Here is a 6169-nt window from a genome sequence, read left to right as displayed (position 1 = left end):
TTAAGTAAAACCTTTTAGTATTATTTCACTCACAGCTTCCTTTATCTGTTTTTTTTTTTTTCCTAAAGCTATATATAATGGAATTTAAGAATGGAGGAACAATGCTATAAACTGTAGAAAGAATCATATCCTAGCCATTTCAGAGACTACTGGAGGTTTTAGAAACACATGGGCTACAGAACTAAGAAACGCAGATACCACAATAATGTGAGAGGAAAAGGCATTTTCTCATTCTTATTTCACAGGCAACTTCAACACAGTAGAAAATATGTGAACATATTGATATGGCAATGAAGGGAAAGCAGCTACCACTAAGTCCTATGGCTGTGAGAAGAGTAAGGGTTTGTTGCTAAGGGTGCCTGAGAAGGAGAGCCTCAGAAGAGAGGAGATATCACAGAAGAACTGAGGGACCACATTAGACTGACAGAAGGACAGCTGGAATGTGTTGCCCATATGTGCACTTGCAACACGACTGCTAAGTACAGAGGCCAGTGTCATCTGAACACTGAATTGGTGGCTCATGATCACAGGGTAGAGGAGGGGTGGGAATATCCCCTGTGGTGGGTTTTTTTTTTTTTTTTAGTCAGGTCTCCCCCATAAACTTAGGTGTTCTGAATGATAGGTTCACATCTGATAGAGATTTGGAAATTAACATCTATGGGGGTAGTGTATTCTTCGGGGCGGGCTTATGGGTATTGTAGTCAGTTTGCCCTTGCCAGTGTTTGGCACACTCTCCTGTTGCTGTTGTCCACCTGACGTTGGCCAGGAGGTGATGTCCACCATCTACTTATGCCACCATTTTCTTCTGCCATCATGGAGCTTCTTCTTTAGTCTGTAAGACAAAATAATCCCTTTTTTCCTGCAAGCTGCTCTTGTTGGCCATTTTCTGCCAGCAATGTGAACCTGAATGCAATAGTAAAGTTTGTACCAGAGGAGTGGGATTGCTGCTGCTGGAAACCTGACTTTGCAGCTTTGGTCTTTTGGTACTGCTTTGCAGGAGGATGTGGAGGAATTTGAAATTGTGACCCAAGAGATGTCCTGCAGTGTTATAAGTACAGCTTGATGGACCACTCTGGTCATAGTTAAATGACCTGAATGCAGTAAGCATTGTGGACTGTGAAGTTTGGCTTATGAGGAAGAGAAAGAGCTTCACCTAGACTTGGTTAGAAGCAGTCTGTGTGAGAGGCTTGTTGTTAAACCCATGTCCTGAGAACTTGTGCAGGGCTGTGTTGTGTACAATGGACTGGTGTGAGCAGAGGGACATGGCACAGACATAAAATCTTTGGGCCAAAACCCCTGCCTGTTCAGCTGCAATTGTATGAGACATTACAACCATTGAGATTGGGCCAGTTGACCTGCATTGGAAAAACAGGAATAATGCAGACTTTTGAAGGGGCCTGAATGCTGAAGGAATGTCTTGTTCTTCAAAATCTGCTTTTTTCTCTCCTGGATTAACAAATTGGCAGCCCACCTGGAAATATGGAGTATAAAAAATGCAGGAAAAAAAGGGTCATTGAATTTGAAACACAGTTTTGTTTTTTGGAAATGGTCCAGAGCAGTGTAAAGGAGGCTTGTTGGAGTACCTGCGTGAAGTTGAATGAATACATTGCATTTTACAAAATGTACAGTTACCAGTTTGTGGGGTCCAGGAGTGAAATGTGGTGGTTTGATTCAAGTATCCCCATAAATGTAGGTGTTCAGAATATCAGGTTACCAGCATATGTGGGAATTAAGCTGCCTGGAGGCAATGTATTCTTGGGGGTGGGCTTATGGGTGCTATTGCCAGCTTCCTCTTGCCAGTATTTGGCATATTCTCCTGCTGCTATTGTCCCCCTGATGTTGGTCAGGATGTGATGTCCACTCCGTTCATGTGATCATTTTCCCCTGCCATGATGGCACTTCCCCTTAGGTCTATAAACCAAAATAAATCCTTTTTCCCACAAGCTGTTCTTGTCATGTGTTTTCTGCCAGCAGTATGAATCTGACTACTATGTGGCCACTTAGTGTTCCTGAGCGATTACAGTGAGAAATAGAATCTCTGCACATGCACAGAAAGACCATTACTCTCTGGGTTGCCCATCCAGCCACAGAAATAATCCTATTTTCAGTGAGAGAGTTGACCCAGACACTGGGAACAGTGACAGAAATGTCCAAGATGGACAGATTCCCGAGGAAGAAGTACATGTGCATGTATAGGTTCTGATCAAGGAGGATGGCCAGAACTACAAGAAGGTTCCTTTGCAGTGTGGCCAGGTATGTTAAAAGGAAAAGTGTGCTGAGCAGGAACTTGAGTTGCCTTATCTCAGCAAAAATTCCAGAAGAAGCAGAGTCATCAGTGTATAATTGCTGCTTTGAAACTGCTGGTTGTTCTAGAAAAGAAAAGCAGCAAGAGGAAAGAAAAAACATAAAATAATGTTTTCTTTAATGGTATTAATTCTATTTTATACAACTATCTTTTGTGTGTCAAAAGTCAAGTATTTTTTGTGTGGTGTATATACAACTTACCATTCTCAGTGGTTATTATAGACAGGTGTTAAGGAAGGTGAAGCAGTCCATCTAATTTAGTAACATGATGGTAGCACCGTTACTCAGTTTCCATACTAATATCTATTTCATGAACTTTGTTATCTTAATAAAGAGTAAGTTGGTTACGTTTAAAATAAGTTTATTTTATAAACAAAGTAACTGTGTCAATCAGGAATTATAGAGTATTTGTATGTAATTAACATTATACTAATGTCTATATCTCTATATAATATGCATTTATAGTCTATGATTATGCTCATCTTATATATATATATATATGCATAGATATAGCAGAAAGGACGGAAGGAAGAAAAACAGAATAAAAGTGACAGATACAGACATAATGAGACAGAGGGCACATCAGATAGAGAGGCAGATATGTGGAGAGAAAAGACATTTTAAGAAATTTTCACTCCGTGTTTCTGAGAACTACAACGTAGGCTCATAGCCTGAAAAATTAGACAAGATTAAATTTGAATGCTTGTTGCACAATTTCTTCTCATAGACATTTCTTTAAGCTCTTTGAACACATTAGGTGAATCCAACATATATTATGGATAATAAACCCCATAACTTATTTTCAAGTATTTAGATGTGTTTGTTTAATGTTTATTAGAGACTATTGCAATGTGTTCTAACTGTGGTCCGCATAGCCACAAGTTTTTCTGTATTGCTTCTGTTTGTTTTTAGCAAGAAGGGCACAGACATTGTGTTTCAGAGTTTCCACAGATTTCTGCCAAGTTGGCACTGGCATAACCTCCAACTGTGATAAGAATAGGCTTAGGTATTGTGTGTTATCTTTAAGCATAATTTTGCCAAGGATGTATATTCACATTAACAACTGAAGTGAGGAACCCATCAGTGGTTTGGGGAAATGGCCTGACGATGGTTAATTTTGGAGACCCTGGTCAAGGCAGAGCAAGCCCATGGGAAAGAAAGCTATCATCAGGCCACATGAGTCTGTAGGACTTTACTGAAATTTTTGGTGTTTAGACCTACAAAACATAGAGTTCATAAATTTGACTGATATATCACTATAAATGAGTAATATATTTAAGATCTTGCTGTTTTTAATCCAGCTTATGAATTCCAATTTATAGGATCATATTATTTCTCTCTTAGGTTCTAAATCAATGTCAATTACAATTTTGCTATGGAAACCTTCTCAATATATGCACCTTAATTCCATTACATTTTGATTAAAATTCTAATGCTATTCAGAATTAAACAAATTACAGGATTTTTTACATGCTCAAAATTGCAGATTTTTAGCTGGGCATGGTGGTGCATGCCTTTAATCCTAGTGCTTGGGAGGCAGAGGTAGGAGGATTACCATGAGTTCAATGCTAACTTGAGACTACATAGTAAATTCTAGGCCAGCCTAGGCTAGATTGAGACCCTACCTTGAAAGCCCCCCCAAAAAAACATTGCAAATTTTCCTTGAAGTTAAAGTCATATTTTTGTGATTGGAATATGGAGGTATTTATTGTTATAAAATAGGTTTCCAGAAGCATGACCTAAATATGCTAATCATGTAAACATAAAAAATTATGCACCAGTAACAAAAATGAGTTACTAATTTAACACTCCCAATAACAAATATTCCAGGATCAAATGGTTTCATGTGTAAGCATGTAGGAAATTTTTATTCCAAGAAAGGAAAATACACAAAGACTTCAAACTAATCTAAATAAAATTAGCACCATCCATATACCAAACCAAGGTGAAGGCACCATAACAAAATAAAATACATGTCAATATTCTTGAGAAATGTACACAAAAACCCTGAACAAAATAATAGAAGACCATACACTTTAATGAGTTAAAAGTATTAAACTACTGGAGCAAGTAGAAATTGTCCTTAACTTGGAGGACTTGGTGGTCCATTCAATCACTAATATTTACTACACTAATAGGTGGAAGAATAAGTCATAGCCAGTCTCAATAAATGCAGAAAAATATACATAAAAATTGGTACCAGTTAAATAAGAAAATTATTAGTTGTTAGGTCAAATAGAAATCTACTGTCACTGGATGTGGTGGTCCATTCTTTTAATCTCAGCACTCAGAAGCCTCCAGAGAAATCAATAGAAATTTATTCCCAAAATGAAAACATGACAACCAATGAGACCCTGATAAAAAAAAAAAACAAACTTAAAGCAAACTATCAAAGAACCAACAATAGTAACAATGAGACTGAACAGAATCATCTGCTAGAGTGTTCAGCCTTTTACAGGAGGCTTAAGTTGATAGAAGAAAATATTAGAACCCTCCAAAGAGATATGAATAAATTGAAGGTAAGTCAAAAAAAATGGAAGGCCTCAACAACTGGTTGATTAAAGCTTAATGAAGACTTGATCAAATGCAAGAATGAACTACAAGAAGCATCAAGAAATTCAGAATTTGAATTGAAATCATACCTCAAAAAAGAGATGGACATTACACAAAACAACACAACAACAACAAAAAAATCAAATAGAATTTATGAAAACATCTCTAGAACGACTCACCAATAGAGTTACTCATGTGGGAGGCAGAACCTCTGACCTGCAAGATAAGACAGAAGAAATAGATTGGGAGGCAAAAAACTTTGCTAAGTTCAAAAAATCAAGTGAACAGAATATGAGGGAACTGTAGGACACTCTAAAATGACCAAACATCTGCATCATGGGCATACAGGAGGGAGAGGAAATCCAGACCAGAGGCATAGAAAACATACTCAACAAAATTATTGAGGAAAAATTTTCAAATCTTGCAAAACAGATGGCCATCCAGATATAAGAAGCCCACAGAACACCAAACAGGCAGGAACAAAGATGAAGCTCTCTAAGACACATCATACTTAAAACCTTTGACAATGAAAACAAAGAAAGAGTTAAAAGAAGCAATTTGCAACATAAAAAGGTAATCCCATTAGAATCACATCAGATTTCTCAATGGAAACCCTGAAAGCCAGAAGTACCTGGGATGGAACACTTCAAAGTCTGAAAAACAATGGCTTCCAACCCAAGCTACTTTACCCAGCGAAAGTATTCTTCATAGTAGATGGTGAAAGAAAAACTTTTCATGAAAAAAGTCAACTCTAAAATTATATGAACACAAAGCCAAACCTACAGAGAATACTTGAAGGAATATTCCACATAGAATAGTCAAACAACCAATATCAAGAGCTAACCACAATAACCAAAATAGACCAGGCTCAAAAGAGTACATAACACAATAAAGCATCAAAACCCATGAAACACCTCATCATGGAAGGGATTAATTCAAACCTCATAATTATAACCTCAAAAAAAAAAAAAAAAGACACAGGTTATCAGGAGGATCAAAAAACTTGACCCTTCTATCTCCCGTCTTCAAGAAACTCATCTCACCACTAAAGATAAACACTTCCTTAGGGTGAAAGGTTAGAAAATGAAATAACAAGCAAATGGAAGAAATCAAATTAGAAATTGTAAAATTCCTAGATTTGAATTATAATGAAAACACAACCTACCAAAACTTATGGGACTCAATGAAGGCAGTCATAAAGGGAAAATTCATAGCCCTAAATGCCTTCCTTACAAAGACAGAGAAATCACAAATCAATAACCTGACTGTCCACCTAATGGCACTAGAAAAACAAGAAGTATCCAACCCAAAG

General features: G+C 37.2%; 1 pseudogene; it reads right to left on the bottom strand.

The window, feature by feature from the left end:
* Positions 1-3234, bottom strand: LOC101601023 (annotated as a pseudogene).
* Positions 3235-6169: the final 2935 nt, after the last annotated feature.

The sequence above is a fragment of the Jaculus jaculus genome, chromosome 3 (assembly GCF_020740685.1).
Source record: "Jaculus jaculus isolate mJacJac1 chromosome 3, mJacJac1.mat.Y.cur, whole genome shotgun sequence".
NCBI lineage: Eukaryota > Metazoa > Chordata > Mammalia > Rodentia > Dipodidae > Jaculus > Jaculus jaculus.
This window is presented reverse-complemented; position numbering and strand designations above follow the sequence as displayed.